The sequence below is a fragment of the Homarus americanus genome, unplaced genomic scaffold (assembly GCF_018991925.1).
Source record: "Homarus americanus isolate GMGI-L3 unplaced genomic scaffold, GMGI_Hamer_2.0 scaffold13041, whole genome shotgun sequence".
Lineage (NCBI taxonomy): Eukaryota > Metazoa > Arthropoda > Malacostraca > Decapoda > Nephropidae > Homarus > Homarus americanus.
This window is the reverse complement of record NW_024749663.1, coordinates 344,070-362,391: the sequence shown is the minus strand read 5'-3', so window position 1 is coordinate 362,391 and position 18,322 is coordinate 344,070. Positions and strand designations below refer to the sequence as shown.

Genomic DNA, 18,322 nt, shown 5'->3' with positions numbered 1-18,322 from the left:
CCTCCTCAAACACACTTGTCTTATTTCCTATTAAAAAGAGAAAGATTTATAGTTCTTTGTTGTGAATGTTAATGAGAGGACAGTTACCCCCTGAAAATATTTAGAAAACGGAAGAAAATAAAATGGGAAAGAATTCTTGTGAGACGATTAGATGTGAGTTTTCTTAAAGAGGATTATGTTAGTCTTTAGGACCTAGGAGACAACTTGAGAACCTGGGAGACATCTTGGGGGGCTTGGAGACATCTTGAGGGCCTGGGAGACTTCTTGAAAAACTGGGAGATGTTTCAAGGCCCTAGGAGACATCAAGTAAGCATGCAAGACTTAAAACTCCCGAGTACGATGTCAATCCTTTGAGTACGATATTTTTAAGCCTTTGAATACGATGATTTTGACCTTAGAGGGTTAAGCCATCGCACTCAGGAAATTAGTTACTGTACTCAGGGGGTTAAGTCATCATACTCAAGGGGTTAAGTCAATGTACTAAAAGGGTTGTTATCGTACTCAGAGAGCAAAGTCATCGTACTCAAGGGGTTAAATCATCATACATAAGGGATTAAGTCATAGTAATCTAGAGGCTCAAACATTGTACGCAAAGGGGCTTTCATTGTACTCAAGGGTTTATCCTAGCACTTAAGGGATTCATTCATCATCCTAAAGGAGTTAAATAATCGTACTCAAGGGATTAAATAAGTCTCCCAGGTAATTCCCAGGTAACTCCCAGGTAAAACCCAAGTAACACCCAAGTAACACCCAGGTAGCACCCAGGTAACACCCAGGTAACGAGGATAATGGTATGATGACCCACTTAGTGCAACAATATACGGGCTTGTAATGTAGGGCGCGGATCAATCATATTATGCAGGTAATGGACCAATGATAACCTTTGTTTACCTTAACGAGGATCTTGATTGGCTCTCTATATTAGGGAAATGGCTTGTATGGTAGTTTATATGTTAAAGCGATCAGTGTGGGGAGGTAGAGATGGCGCTTGTGTAATTAATTGAAAGAAAAGAAGGAGAAATGAAAGAAGGGGAGAGAGAGATAGAGAAAATGATAAAAGAACGAAGGAAGGGAATAAAGATAGGGAAGATGTGGTGGAAAGAACGAAGGAAGGAAATAATGAGAGAGAAAAGAAGACGGAAGGAAAAATAAAAGAAATGGAGATATAAAAACGATGGACATAAAAAAAGATAGAACGGGATGGAAAGAAGGAAATAAAGAAATAAACGGAGAAGAAAAGAATGAAGGAGAAAAAGGACGAAAGAGACATGAAAGAAAGAAGGAAAGACGAAAGAAAGGAAAGAAAGTCACAGTCAAAACAACGTCACACCAGACACACAAGTAATTGTTGGACGACTCGGACCACCTGAAGATTAGACACCCCGGCTTATTTCACGTGAAGACTAACCTACCTTGACGGAAACCCAACCTAACCTAATTTAACCCAATCTCATCTAACCTAACCTAACCTAAGTTAACCTAACCTAACCTATTTAACGTTTATAAGAAAATCATGACGTCACAAATAACGGTGTGACATCACTACACAGATGTGATATCCAAACCAATTGGCTTGACGTTATAATACCCTGGTGTGAGGTCACGACACCTATAGCATGTGACGTCATAAAACCGTAGTGTCACACCACATAAACCAAACGTGACGCAACGACGCGTCCAGCCAGACAGCGCGTGTCCAACCTCGCCCCCCCCCCTCCCTCACCCACCACCAGCACACAGCGTCACCACTACCACCACCACCACCACTACCACGTCACCACTACTACCACCACCAGCACACGGTGTCAGGGGGCGTGAAATGGTGCGGGAGGAGATAGGGACAATGACGTGAGGAAGACAGGGAGGAGAGAGGTGTAGAAGCAAGAGAGAGAGAGATGGGATGGATGGCAGTGGATGATGCGGGTGTCAGTGAGAATGAATGGATGATGTACCAAGAGGGGGGTGACCAAGTCAGAGGTGATAATAATAATAATAACGGTTCATTAATAGAGTTGCAGCCGGTGGCTGAAAATATACAACTTACATGTGATTTAGACATAATGATATACGTTGAATACATTTACAGGGCTGTAGTACGTAAATATATATCGGTGCGGGCTCTTATGGGCTGGATTTTGTTGTAATGGCGGACTGCGCGAGGTGGGCGGGGGTGAGAGGGAGGAACATATGTCATCCGGGATGTTTATGTTAAATGACCCAAAACTGAAAATAGGTGGAGGTGGGGGGAGATGAGGGAGGGGAGGGGAGTCAGCGAGGGAGGAGAGGGGAGTCAGCGAGGGAGGAGAGGGGAGTCAACGAGGGAGGGGGGGGGGGCTGTCCTGTAGACCAGAGACCAGTAGATAACAGACAGAGGGAGGACGTGTGTAAAGTGCGCCAGACAGACTAAGGTGGCTGATCACGTCTTCGGACACCTTACAAGAAGTGAACTATGACCAATAACCTTTCAAGAGACATAACGATTTAGACAGGTAATTTGATTATTAACTTAGAACAATGACTAACAAACTAACAAATCTAACATGATTTAAATTAAGCTATCGTGTTAGTCATTTCTACACAACCATATTATGATCGAACTCTAACGAAGAGAGTTGAAGAAACAGCTTAAAAAAGACGATCGAACTAAACAAGTTGTGTGACGACGGACGAGTAGATAACAAACACCGAGTGACGAGTTACCTTAGTTATGTAGCAGGTGAACTCAGGTAGCACTACCACCACTGTACTTTACACAGATGGTTCAGGAGTCACCAGCCTTGACACAGGTGGTTCAGGAGTCACCAGCCTTGACACAGGTGGTTCAGGGCTCACCTCCGCCACGCAACCTCCACCTGCCTGAAATAATAGACTTATGTAAATATTGACAAGTAGGAGCAATAGGCAGTCATGTGCAGTCAACCTCATGGCAGCGTGAAGAGAAACCCAGGTTGTTTATCGATGCATAAAAGTTACACAATAACAACATGGTGACGTATGTTTCCTAGTGTGCTGTATGTATGTATGTATGTATGTATGTATGTATGTATGTATGTCTAACTTATAGTGTCTTCCTGTTCCTACAAGTCCTTGGTGCTGGGAGATGTTCCGTGTCTTTTAATTGCTCCTTCTACCACAACCTTCAGAATAGTCCCCATGGTTGAGCAAGTAAGATGACCTTTAAACATCTAATGAACATAACAATATAATTAGAACCTTTCAGTATCCATAACGATATATAGGAAGTGTAATATGTATGCTTTTTTTTGTTTTTGGTTTATTAACATATTTCTTGTCGCCTTGAGAGTTAATATATGATGGTCTGTGTCTTTATGTTCGTGTGTGATGGATTTGGGAAGCTGAGGTGATCGTGGTTTTCCCTGGGGTCGAGGAGGTGGAGAGGTGGGAGGTCTTCGGGGAGAGGAGGAGGAGGAGGAGGAGGAGGAGGAGGAGGAGGAGGAGGAGGAGGAGGAGGAGGAGGAGGAGGCATTGTATATGGATTAAACAGAGGGTGAAATGATAAAAATACTTGTAAGGGAAAGATTACACACACAGACACACACAGATGATTCCAAACCACTTCTAAACTACACTTCGACAGATGAAGCCCAGCGTCCCAGGACTAGTCAGTGGCGGGGAGGCGCCTAGCAAATCACCCAACATATGAGGCCCGGGGCGTGAAGAGCTTCAACCTAACCTAACCAATTTTAACATCATCTAACATGACCTAATTTAAACTAGCCTAAGCTGTGTTTTGAGCGTATAATGTAAACAATTGTTGCGTCAGGGGTGTGTTTTGAGCGTACTGTATTGTAACTATGTTCACGAGGGGTAAACCACGTAATTAGGCGTGTGTGCTGGGGATTTCCTATACTGCGGTTTTTTAATTGCTGTTTGTACATCCCGCGAGAGAATCATCTCCGCCTGGCTGTAAAGAGAACACATAGGCGTTAAATTGGTTGTTGTAGCGAAAAGAATCCGTTCCCTCTGGCCTCGTCACAAGAGAAAGAAAATCACGCCCCTCGATGCAACCTTAGGCGACGTAACGCAAAATTTTGGCCGGCCCGGAACTGATTTTTCCTCTTACCCCTCACGTGATTTTAAGGCAACTTTTTTTTTAATGCATGTAACGCTCTTGAGTCTTAGCAGTATCTAGGTTATGTAATGTCCTCCGCCGTATTTTGGCGTAGAACTTTAAATATCAGCATATCATTCGGAACGTTTATTTAGTGAATCTTTCCGCTGACGTAACAACATTTGCCGCCTTAGTGTCATCTTCCACGTCCAGGTTACAGGGAGCAAAAAGTTACGATCCAGACACACGAACGTCCTTAGTGTTACCCGGACGCTGATGACAACACGAGTTTTCTACACCTCACTCTTACTTTGTGATTGATGGAGAGACTGAGGTTAGAAAATCACAAGGTGTTTAGAGGTTATGGAGGAGAATAAACTACTGCTTTCGACATTCTATATATACAAGGAGTTGTTTGAGGCATGACGTCAGTGTGGGTTAGAGTGATAAATGATCCCACAGTGTATAGTTAGTTATGAGTCGAACAATCTGTCTCAACACCTAAGAGAACTGGTAACAAACATTCTGAATTTCTAAGGTTCTATCTGTTTACACCAGCTCAACGTAACCCAGAATCTAACCTGTAAAACTTAACCAATTTGGAAATAGAAAAACCGTCGTGAAGAGCGTGAGAGGCTGAGTTAATGTGGTTGGTTAAGGTGACTCAGCCATGGGAGACTGAAAGTGAGCCTAATGCCGCCTTTGTCCTCATTTAGGCTTTGAGACAACCAACACTTTCCCGCCTAAAGAACCTCGTCGGGAAAGAGTGACGACCACAAAGCGTCTCCCTCAAGTTACACTCTCTCGAAGATGCAAAGGAATGTGTGAAATGAATTTTTTGTTTTTTTAACTTTCACGTGAGTTTCTTTTAATAGAGTTACTATATATAAAGTGTTAAATACTTTAGTTATAAGCATGGTGACTGTCATTAACGTTATTACGTGGTTTACTATGGGATTCCCTTTTGAGAATGTGAGTCACTCGTCATAAAGAAAACTGACTCACCAGTGATTCCAGACTAAGATGATTCCGGAAATTAGGAATAAAGACTCGTGAGAAAAGACACAACAGGTCAGATCTTATAGACATTTAACTGTTATGTATATGTGTCTTTCATCTCTCTCTCTCTCTGATAACAAAATGTGCGACCACTGTTAGCCTGAGATTAACTCCCAGTTACCAGACCCTGCCACGTGGAGGCCAGTGGTTCGTCTTAGGGCCCACCACACCATAGCAACCTCTTCACCCTCTCATACCGGCAGTGACACGTTAGGCTGTATACCGCCCAAGTTCAAGGTCCGAATCCAGATGTGTCGGCGATGCCACCAGTCGGACCCATCCCCTGGCACCATACATCCACCACCACTGGACCCAGTCTTGAACTCTCCCCCTCTAAGTACATGCGAGTCGGCCAGCCTAACCCGCCACCACCCTTTCACATATGATTATGAATTTGATCTCCTATTTATCTTCAACTCTCTCTCTCTCTCTCTCTCTCTCTCTTTGTCTGTCTGTCTGTCTATTTATTTGCTCACCTTTTTGCTTATCTTCTGTCTATTTCTTTGTTTCTGTCTGTATCCTTGCGTGTTTCTCTTTGTAACTCCTTCTATACATTCATAAGTGTTGCTTCTTCTCCTACTAAACCCTTTCTTATCATTATCATCTACTGTAAGATAAAACACTGATATGCGTCTTGGGAGAGGCAGTTTAAAAAAAGTATTGATGTAGGTCATTTTAATTATATTTGTATTTATTCATATTTACAGTTATTTGTCGAGATTTTTTTTAATTTGTGATAAGGAATTGTGATGTTGTATCAGTGTTTTGCTGTACCAACACAAATGTCACTAGGCTCTCAACACTACACAATGATTCTAATTTTATTTATTGTTTTCATACACAATGATTCTAATTTTATTTATTTTTTTTTCAGGGATTTTTAAGAGGATAACTTTGACCGTCTAGGGATAAGGATAACACAAAAGACAAGTAAGTGTTCCTAACCTGTGCTCGGGTGGGCTAATCCCCGTAAAAAAAAAATGCTGTTTACGTATGTGTGTGTTTAGGTAAAATTTGGTTAATGAGGCGCGTATGTTTATCGGGCTTCAACCTAACCTAACCTAACCTAACCAAACTGAGGAAGATTTACTCACGACGGACCAGCATCCCGATAATAACAAATTAGATTAATGTCGTATTCAAGTCTGACTAAAATCCTGGAAAAAAAGTCATTCTGGCAGTAAGTTTCCGATTCGGTTATTTCTTTACAACAATGATATTAAAGTCTGTACTCTGTCTCACATAGCCATAGTTCATCAAATGTACTCTGCCTCACCACCACTACAGTTCACCACACGCACGAGTACAAACTGCAGCTTTGGGAAATTCAAACATTGGATTTTTTGTATATTTACACCTCCCTGGGGGTCCTTCGGGGTCACTGGGGGTCCCTTGGGGTACATGGGGTCCCTCGGTGTACATGGGGGTCCCTCGGTGTACATGTGGTTCCCTCGGTGTACTTGGGGGTCCCTCAGTGTACATGAGGGTCCCTCGGGGTGCCATGGATGTTTTTTCATGTCAAGAAATACAATTAGGTCTTATTTTTTTTCTTTCCTTTCCCTATATTATGTTTTCAATTCTTTTCTTTTCTTTTCGACTTTTGGAACGTAATTATGCAAATTCATTTCACTTAATAAACATCCATAAAACTTTCCAATATTTACAAAACAAACATTTATGACGTAAGATAAACTCTAACATTAGCCAGTACTAAACAATGTGATAATTCTAAAGCTTATTTACATCATGTCTCTCCCATTATCTCCTCTTCTCCCAGATTTATATTTTCCAAGTCTTGAAATCCACTCCGATTTCCGTGTAAAATAAAAGAAATCCTTCCTCTTCTACACGTTTTACCTCACGCGAACTCCACCTTACGCGACGACTTCCACCTCACACGACGACCTCCACCTCACACGACGACCTCCACCTCACACGATGACCTCCACCTCACACGACGACCTCCACCTCACACGACGACCTCCACCTCACACGACGACCTCCACCTCACACGACGACCTCCACCTCACACGACGACCTCCACATTTCACTCCGTATCCGTGGGATTTATAGAAAGCGTTCATTCAATCATGGCGTCGTGTCGTGTTGGTGTGAAAGTGAAATCTGGGGATTATTTTTTGGAGTGTTGATTTGTTCTTCTGACCAACATTTTTTTTTGCAATAATTCTTCGTCTTTATAAGCTTAGTAAATGCGTAATTAAGTAAAAAAAAATAACTAAAACCTGACATATTTAGGAATCTACCTACGACATTATTCCGTCTTATAACAGTGACATAAAGATAAGTACAGCGTCCCTATTTTTATCTAAATATTTATAAATGACAATATTTGGATATCTGAGACTAATAGATTGTGAAGGAGGGAGTTGACCATAGAGTAATGAAGCCTCTCTCTCTCTCTCTCTCTCTCTCTCTCTCTCTCTCTCTCACTCTCTCTCTCTCTCTCACTTATTTTTGTGTTCTAAGTTCTCTCTCTTTCTTTTGATATCATTTTCAAGTGTATTGTGTTGACAAGGTCGCATCGTGGCTGGTGAAGGTAAATGATGATGAGAACTTGGGTGTGTCATAAGATCACACGGCAGCTTGAATGATTTGAAAATATGCATAGGACAAAAGACGTAACGATATCGGATCATTAACGACTTGTATTCTATTTAATTTAGTAGTAGAAACGGTATTTGCAGTGATAGTATTAAGATATAAACTAATTCATCTATTTATTCGTGTTATTGTTATATTAATTATTCGCTGCAAAACTCAAACAATAAATAGTAATACTCAGACAATACAAACAAAAACATTAATATCAAACAATACACTGACTCTCCAGGGCAAACAATTCTCTCTACTCTGAAAACAAGACTAGTGTGAGAGCTCTTATCATACAAACACGTACACAGGTTTATTCTCATGTGGTGTTTACATTACTAGAGTCACGGAGGGAAGGGCAGTAGGGTGACGGGCATTGTCGTGTAGAGGTCACCACCCTGTCTGCTCCCGGTCACTAGGGTTCACCTCCTCAACACACACTAGTATCAACAAGCTAACATTTGCCCAGCTGGGTTTTTTGCCACTCTAATCAAAACACTAGAATTTTTTATACCTCTCCAGCGTAAAGTTTAAATCCCTTAGGCCAAACAGACCGTGTAAATAAACCGCTTTTTTAATTTATTCTGGTGTAATAAGAACAATATACATTCAGTTCATTAATTTCCCGAGAGAGAGAGAGTCGTCAGCACGTTGTAGAGGCCATAAACATGTGTCTGTGAGTTGTCAACACCGCCCGGAGCGTCAAGGGAGGGGCATCGACACCCTTACAGCGTCCTGCACGGTGTTATGTGTAGGATCCAACCCAACTTATGTGGGGTGAACGCTGATATATTACCTTGGAAATCGTGAGAATTTTGCCAGATTTATGCAGGTATTATATCGCGGAAGTTGTTTTTGTTTTATGTAATAGAACTTTCGTTTTCTGTTCATTTTGTTTATCTTACACTTTAACACACGCCAATATAAGTAAACTAAATATTACAAGAATATTTAGTAAGTTTGGATAACCGTACGAGTCTTAGGTGTGTGTGTGTGTGTGTGTGTGTGTGTGTGTGTGTGTGTGTGTGTGTTGCTCCTAAGCCTCTCGCTACCCCTCCTCTCCTCCCCTACTGATCTCCCCCTTCTCATCCCCTGTCCCCTACTCTCCCCCACTTCCTCTTCCTTCCCATCACCCTCCTCTCCCCACTTCCCCTTCCCTCCCTATCCCCCACTTCCCCTCTCCATCACCCACTCCCCCTTCCCCCAAGTGGTAGAGACAGTGTTACCATACAGGAACTCTTGACAATCTCTACTAATCACTCTTATGGTCATTGATTACACCGAAACATTTAACAATATAACAGCTTTTTTCCTAAGTTTATTTATGTCTTTAATTGATGATAAGTCTCAAGAATCATTTAACATTCAAACATTAACAATACCCGATAATTTTTTTTTCAATCAAATATTTTAACACCTGGTAAACATTTGGTGTTTTTAAAATGGGAGGAAGAAATTATTGTGTTGGCTTCGTGTCAAGAGTTACAGAGACAGTCAGGATGGTTGTTAGAGTCGACACATAACATTAGTACTAAACTATGAACCATCCATGTGAGGTAGTGATAGTCCAGATGAATAAGAGTTAGTGAACCACACGCTCTACCACCACACCTCTTGCCTATACCTCCACCACAGATATATTCATAAGAAAGGTTTTTGTCACATCATTTCCAACCACACCACCACAGTTTGTCGGGGAGCTGGACAGGTTAAGATGAGTTTTTGTAGTGGTGTTGTGTAAGAGTCAACCTCGTGTATTTATTTTTTATGATAAATTCTACTGTGTGTATTTTATATGTATTGATTTTCTTGTATAATTCAATAACGCATTACTAAATCTACTTGGTGATATCTCTCTCTCTCTCTCTCTCTCTCTCTCTCTCTGTCTCGTGTGGATCACTTTATACAGCAGAATTGAAATCACCATCTTTTTAAATCTAACTTTTTCCAATTACTTTCAAAATTGTGTTGTGTTATAATAAGAAAATGTATCTGAATATGTTGATATATATTTTATACGTGTTAGACTACGGTATATTGAGCTATAGTGTAGTGTCCGACACGGTTGGTATAAGAAGAAAATTTAGCATTGTCCTCCGTTGGGTGACAAATGATGCGTGGCACAAGTTTGATTCCTAACATTACCGATGACGCTGCCAGGACCTCTTACTGCTTTTAGTGTTGCTTCATGCAGCTGTTACTTTGTGTTGCACTAATACATACTTTAACGTGTGGGGAATATAAGAGGAACCAGAGATGCTGGGAGTGAGAGTATGGTGAGGGAGTGAGTGAGTGGGAAAGAATGAGCGAGTGAGTGAGTCAGTGAATGAGAAAGAGTGAGTGAGTGAGTGATAACAAATACCGAGTGGGTGGGTGGGTGGGGCGGTAGTTGGGTGGCTTGACCTCCTGGTTAGATGGCTTGCGGTGGTCGTGGACTCCTAAAACATTGATGACGACACACTCCACTGATCTTAACAACAAGTGAGTCTCGCCAAGGTTATGTGGTCACTACTCAGCCGTGGTGGTTAATACAAAGGTTCTGCCTTTTGCACATGTCAGGTGGAAGGTAAGTGTCAGGTGGTAGGTAAGTGTCAGGTGGTAGGTACGTGTCAGGTGGTAGGTACGTGTCAGGTAGTAGGTAAGTGTCAGGTGGTAGGTAAGTGTCAGGTGGTAGGTACGTGTCAGGTGGTAGGTAAGTGTCAGGTAGTCGGTAAGTGTCAGGTGGTAGGTAAGTGTCAGGTGGTAGGTACGTGTTCAGGTGGTAGGTACGTGTCAGGTGGGTAAGTGTCAGGTGGTAGGTAAGTGTCAGGTGGTAGGTACGTGTCAGGTGGTAGGTAAGTGTCAGGTAGTCGGTAAGTGTCAGGTGGTAGGTAAGTGTCAGGTGGTAGGTACGTGTTCAGGTGGTAGGTAAGTGTCAGGTGGTAGGTAAGTGTCAGGTGGTAGGTAAGTGTCAGGTGGTAGGTAAGTGTCAGGTAGTAAGTAGGTGGTAGGTACATGAGCAGTGGCATTCATTTGTTTACAGTATGTTGGGCATGAAGAGATAAGTTCAGAAAGCACGACGAAAACAAACGAATTTCTAGTAACCTAACCTAACCTAACCTAACCTAACCTAACCTAACCTATACTAGTCGAGATACTCAGCTGTAAATCATATATCAAGCTAATCTATAAATATTGTGCAGTGAACAAAAGGGTCGACTAGGGGGCCGCTTGTAACCTTCTTTGAAATAGTCAACTCCGGCTTCTGTTTCACCTAAGACGACTGTTTAAGACCCGTCTGCCTCCCCCCACGATGTATGTATGTATGTTTGTAATGTATGTATGTATGTATGTATGTATGTAGGTATGTATGTATGTATGTAATAAAACACACTCACACTTCCTCCTACAATAAGGCCACTTAACCACCGTCCTTACCTAATAAACACCACAAAGTTCCTTCCTGGTCGTAGCCACACACTCTCCCCCTACACACACACACACACACACACGGTCGGCTGCCACAACAATAAACCACATTGATCATTGAGGGAGCTGAAAAACACCTCGTTATAACAAGGTTCCCACGGTCCTTCCTGTTTTCCCACGGTCAGTACTATTCTCCCACGGTTACCACGAGTCTCCTTGTCTCACTCAACAATAGGGCACTGAGTCACTGGATTACAACATTACTATTATATCAATGACCATACGTATGTCTGCCCTCTCTCTCACCTGTCGTAGAAAAAGTAATGTGTGACGTTAATGAATCATACGAGACATCTTTCTTCTATCTATCGGTAAATAAAATTATAAATAAATCTATCTGTCATAATAATAAACAAAAGATCAACAATAGGTATTATAAGTGTTGCATGAAATAAAGAAAACAGCAAAGACAAGTGATAAATTATTCACCATTGATTAAATTTTGTGTAGTGTTGAGGATAAGGTGACCATGTTATTTTAGGCAAGTGCTTTTATGATGACCATTGCTGTGAGGTAATGAGTTAATTACAGGTGAGATTAGGAGTTAATTTGACCAGGTAACTGAGGCAATGAGTTAATTTGACCAGGTAACTGTGAGATATTGCGTTAACTTGACCAGGTAACTGTGAGATAATGCGTTAACTTGACCAGATAACTGTGCAGATAATGAGTTAACTTGACCAGGTAACCAACATAATGAATAAACATGGTCAGAAAACTACGAGGTAAACTGAATAACTGATGCTGTTTCTTCACTCTTAAAACACAATAAAACAACAGTAATTAGTGTATTCCTCCATTAGCTCCAAGTGAGGTAAGACACGCCACTAATGAGCTGAGGTCAGGTAACAAGACTCATTAACATCCAGATAATTAACCTTTATACAACCGCCCCAAAACCACAACAAATACGTCTTTACTAAACTCTATATTAATATTATTTTGCTCACTAAAACCTACATGAGCTATTTAATAATGAATTAATTGAGGTTATATAATTCAGGAAAAAATATCACACTTATAAACAGTTGATGTCACTTATAAACAGTCAGTGTCACTCTTATAAACTAAATCACATAATACTGAACAAAGAAACACTGAATCACCCAACACAGGAGAGCGGATGTGTCAGTGTGTGTCATATAAAAACATCCCGATGCTTTAAAACAATAATAACTTAATCGTGTTACTTTAATGATTTCTCTGTAACACAACCCGTACTTAAGTTTCAAGTTAATAATAACATTTGACTTTTTTTATCCCGCCAGGGGAGTAATTTACACCTCACTATCTTTCCTACTTAATAGTGTGTGTCCTTTATCAACGTCTCACTTCACACATTCGTAAGAGAGGAAACCTTGGCGTCACTGCTGAGTTTTCCCACAACAATCTTTCAAACCGGAAATTTCCATCTAATTCCCCAACATCAAAACGTGCGTGACGGTTATTCTCAGAGATAAGTTGGTAAATAAATCTAAGTAAAACAAAGTAAAGTGATATCCACGATAAGTAACAGCAACAACGAGCCTTGGTTACTTGAGGCAGTAGCTCGCCCCCTTGTGGTATGCTGCCGCCGTGGGGTTCCAACGCAGCCACCCACGAATCCGGGTGCTGGAGGAGACAAGGTTCACATTCTGTACCGAGGAGGGAAAAACACACGCACTGGTGTTCACGCTTGAGGGGCGATAGGTATTGATACCCGTATTATTAGTATTATTTTATTATCTTCAAATACATACATACATACATACATACATACATACAACAAAACGAAATAAAACTTTATAAATAACACAAAACTACATTTAATTCTTTTCTTTACAATCAAAATTCATCAGATTCCTTTTAATTACGTGAATTTAGATAAAAAAAGTCACTGATATAACAGGAAGGATTGGGATGAGTTGGTTGATTGGCCATTACAAACATACAGTCAGGCAGCTGTTGTGGTGTTTGTCCAGTCCTAGCATACCGCGACGTACCCCGAGTGAAACACAATGGTGGTGAGTCACGTGTATGGTCGTGAGTCATGTGTGTAGTAGTGGTGAGTCAAGTGTATGTTCATGAGTCATGTGTGTAGTAGTGGTGAGTCACGTGTATGGGTTTGAGTCATGTGGTGAGTCACATGTATGGTCGTTAGTCATGTATGTGGTTCTTTGTTGATATTTTGTGAGTCAAGGAATGAGATGTATCCCAATATGAGTCAGTAATATATATCCTTGTGTGAGTCAGTAAGAGGTATATTGCTGTATGAGTCACTGGTATATACTGTATATCTTTTTACGAGTCACTAACAATCTTATATGTATACCAATATGAATCACGTATATAAATTCTTACATGTTATTGATCTATAGCTTCTATGAGTCGTGACTATGATAAGTGTATGAGTCAATGGGATGTGTTTGTATAATATAAATCTATCGTAATGTAAACAATAAATATCTAGGAAAACTTCAATAGCAATTATCACCACTCGTTAATGTTGTATGGAGAGTCGATAATCACCCTTCTATATTTCCTCCAGGTGAGAGTAATTATTGCCTCATTAGTAGTACGGGAAGGTAATAATTCCCTCTCTGTACCTACCACAGGTGAGATAATTACATTCTTATGACAGGTGTGTGTGTAAAATGCTACGGGGGGTCTGTCTCCTCCAACAGGTAATGATTACTTAATAATACTCCCTCTCTATACCTTCTCCAGGTAAGGTAATTACCCCTTAGGTAGCAGGTAGGGAGGTAAGGGCGTGTGCCTCCTCCAGGTGACGAATGCCCCTCGGTACTCTACTACAGGTGATGTAATTACTCGCCCAGGTAGTGTGTGCGTGGGAAGGTGGGCGTCTACCTGCTACAGGAGATGACAACTGTAACATTGGGTTTCCTTTAAAGTTAATTATGAGTTGAACATATCTTTAGGAAGAAAGGGGCGGCTCCCTCCAGACTAAGGCAGGGACCGTCGATACAATGAGACGGCAGCGGCCACGCGTCAGTGACACAGACCAAACCTAACTTATCATTACCAACCAAACCGGCCTCGTGAATCCCCAGTTTCCTGTCCTTCCTCTCCTCCTACTACTCATGATCTTCCTCTTCCTCTTCCTATTCTTCTTCCTCCTCTTGTTCCTCTCCCTCCTAATCCTATTCCTTCTCCTCCTCCTCCTCCTCGTAAGCATCTTCCTCCTTTCTCATCCCCTTCCTTAACTCCCCACACCTCCCACTCTTCCTCCTCCTCCTTCTCCTTTTCCTATTCTTCTTCCTCCTCCTCCTGTTGCTCTTCCTCCTATCCCTTTTCCTCCTCCTCGTAAGCATCTTCCTCCCTTCTCATCCCCTTCCTCAAGTCCCCACACCTCCCCCTTCTTCCCCTTCCTCCTCCACCAACCACAGGGTCTCAAGGCCGGAACAGAAGCGTCCTAGAGCAGTGGTCCAGAAACACCAGTACAGTACAGTACACTCCTGCTGCTTGATGGTTCACGAGTGTTGTGTGTGGTCAGATACAGCCATGTTATTCTGGATGATATATAAGCGTGTTGGTGTACATGTAAATCGTAAAAACATACCTGGTACATACATGCATATATGACATACGTTTATACAGTATGTTACAGGGAGGAGTGTAGGAGTGGGTTTCTTCACTGTACACTAACCGCTGTGCTGTACACTTGACGCTGAGTACACTATCGGGTGTGTTACCTGGTGTTGGAGTAACCCCAGGGGATGTAAAGCAACTCCTGGGTGTTATGTACAAACATCCTGCCAAGTGTGTGGACCAACCTGAATGGTAATGTCCAGCCCAAACATACATACATACAAAAGACCAACTAGGACATCAACAAATTTACAGATATACGCAAATTAAGTAAAATCTCTTTATATCTAATTAAAAAACCACTAAAAACGCATAACGAAGAAGTAAAGACAAGTAATAGTTTGTTAATAACGCATAAAATACGACATAGGTGGACTCAAGGACCTTGAACGTTAATCTCCTCCTCCGATATGTTTCTGATGCTCTCGGGGTGATGTGCCAGATAACGAGCCTAATTATTTGTTGTTATATTAGTTCTTTTTTACTTTTATCCTCTTCGCCAATGATCGGCTTGTTAGCCGCTTGGGCGATCGGTCACGTCTCTTTTCATTTATATTCTTCACCAAAAGATCGGCTCGCTAGCCGCCCGGGCGATCGGTCACATCTGTCACGCACTGTTGGCAAATACTGGGCATGCACCGGCTCCTGAATGTACCTGAACCCGCTCCAGTGTTGGTCAAGTCTTCTCTTGAAAGAGCTCACACTCGGTGCCGTCACAACACTCTCTGGTAGATTGTTCCAAGAGTTTACAACCCTCACTCCGAAAAAGTTTGCCCTCACGGTTTTCTGGACTTGCAGCTTCTTCAATCTTGAGCTGTGACTTCTGGGGCGAGCGTCCGCCAGCTCCAAGTAAGGACACTCAACTGAGTAGTGCCCCCTGAGATGCTTATACACCTCAACTAGGTCACCCCTTGCCCGTCTGTAGTATAAGCTAGGCAAGTTCAGGCGCTCCAATCTCTCAGGGTAGCTGAGGTGCCGAAGTGCAGGCACCAATCTGGTGGCCCTCCTTTGAACATTTTCAACCAACTGACAGTCCCTAGCATATCTCGGGGACCAGATGGGGTGACAGTACTCCAGATGGGGAAGCACTTCACTCCTGAAGATCGTTACGAGGGACGGACCGTCTAGATATCTGAACGACCTTCTTATAAGACCCAATAATTTATTTGCCTGATTTACCTTCTTCTCACAATGGCCCGAGAACTTCAGCTCATTGTCAACATACACACCTAGGTCCTTCTCACATTCAGTCTCAACTAGTACATTTTCTTCATCCCGTTGGGACATATGGTACGCCTCCTTACCGTTGGTACGCCCCAGGTGCATCCTCTTACACTTCGTGACATTGAATCTCAGCAGCCATTTCTTCGACCATTCCTGGAGCCCACAGAGGTCCTTCTGCAGCTCTTCACAGTCCGCTTGGGTCTTAATTTCCCGAAATAACTTGCCATCATCGGCAAACATTTGTATGGAGGAGTGTACAACGTCAGGCATGTCATTTATGAAACAAACAAACAACAGCGGGCCCAATACACTGCCCTGATGATTTGTTAATGAGATAATAAGCTATTTTATATATTTTTATTTTTGATAGCTGACAATTCCAAGGCTGGAGGTATATGCAAGAACTATTTGAAAACATTTATGTAACCTGGATATAATTCACGCACGAAGGAATAAAAAATATCCACTGAATCATCGATTTTTCTTTACATGTCTATTGTTATACAGTTGAAACCTCTATAAGAAACCTTACACGATAGCGGAAACATCTAAAGAAACCTTCCATCGTCCAATATAAATGAAGAATATTAATCTGTTTATCTGAAAAATCTACCCCACTTCCCGTGTTTATCATCTGTACGGGAGTGTTTCAAGGTCGCCTGGCTGACACACTGTGAGAAATAATGCTCTAAGATGGTGAGAAAAAAACGGTATCAAGTGTAAGGTTAATTATTGTGGTCAGTTGGTGTGTGTGTGTGTGTGTGTTAGGAGGCTGACGACGGTTGAGGTGACGTTCTTCTTCTTCTTCTTCTTCTTCTTCTTCTTCTTCTTCTTCTTCTTCTTCTTCTTCTTCTTCTTCTTCTTCTTCTTCTTCTTCTTCTTCTTCTTCTTCTTCTTCTTCTTCTTCTTCTTCTTCTTCTTTTCTGTTTCCTCTCCTTCCTCTGTTTCTTCTTCTTCCCCTCACTCAAGAAGAAGGGGAGGATGGAAGGTGTTGTGCATGAGGAGGAGCAGGAAGAGGGGAGATAGCAATGAATGAATAAAGGAAGGAGAAGAAGAAACAGAGTAAGAAGGTAAAATATAAATTCAGTGCAAGAGATCAAGAGGAAAGGGGTTGACTGATGAGTAAACACCCTAGCTAATCTAACCTAACCTAACCAAACTTAACCTAATCTAACCTACCGCAACCTACTGCTACCTTAACCTAAGCAAGCCTAACCTAACCTAACCTACCACTAACCTAACCTAACCTCACCTACCATTAACCTAACAAGCTAACCTAACTTAACCTAATCTAACCTAACGTAACCTACTGCTAAACTAACCTAGTCTCAAGCTAACCTAACCTAACCCCCTAGGCAGCGGTATGGTGGTCAGATAATCTTGAGGTGAAATAAACTGGGGTGTCTAAACTGCAGGTGATTCGAGGATAGATATACAAGGGGCGGATGTGTGGTGGGAATAATGATGAAGGCGAGGGTGTGGCTGAGTTGTCCGGGGATTGGGAGGCAGTTCTTGCTAGCAGTTTTCCGAGAATTCCCTGACTTAGCATTTTCCACAAGAGGATAACATTTTAGTGGTGGGATAAAATCGTTTAGAATTATCCCGGATGTTGCTGTTGTCGTTGTTGTTTTCTTGTTGTCGTTGTTGTTTTCTTGTTGTCGTTGTTGTTTTTGTTGTGTTGTTGTTGTTCTTGTTTTCTTGTGTAGTGATTGTTTATCAGACCATAGCTTACAGCCCAGAGAAGTACAACACATATAACAGTAAGTTGATCCACCCAAAAGTAATTAAAGTGAGATTAAGATCTGACCCAACAGAGGTCACGGTCACACTGAAACAGTTATTACCACAACCTGATTAAGAAACTACCCTCCAGTCCACACCACGCACCTGATCAAACACAGCTGGTGACGACATCTGCCGGCCTGACACCGCCAATATAAGGGGCCGACAGCTCCTTCCCACAGACACACTCACCTCACACCTCCTCACGCCCCCACCTCCACCCTACATCTCACGCCCCACACTCACCCCACGCCCCCACACCAGGTCAGGGGAGGTATTCACTGCTCTCCACCTTCGTGACCTTAACCCTCATGACTCGTAAGTTCTTTGACCTTGAACTCTCCTCCTCCTCCATCCTCCTCCTACTCCTACTACTCCTCCATACTCCCCCCTCCTCCTCCTCCCCTTATGTCCTGCTCCGCTTTTGGCTTATGTTAATTTACCCTTCATCTTCTTTTCTTCTTCTTATACCCACAGAGCTGATCATTGTCTCCTCCTGTCGTCTCTCTCTACTGACGA

At 42.1% G+C, this 18,322-nt stretch overlaps 1 protein-coding gene across 2 annotated transcripts in view; it reads left to right on the top strand.

Annotated features, from left to right (window-relative positions):
- The window catches only part of LOC121853714, a 66,936-nt gene that overhangs the window by 16,517 nt on the left and 32,097 nt on the right, over positions 1-18,322 (top strand). The window contains exon 2 of one of the 2 annotated variants that reach the window (XM_042348053.1): positions 6,006-6,061. The exons of the other annotated variant lie outside the window; for it this stretch is intronic. The gene's annotated coding sequence lies outside the window, so the exon portion shown is untranslated. The remainder of the gene's footprint in view (positions 1-6,005; positions 6,062-18,322) is intronic. 2 annotated transcript variants of the gene reach the window in all.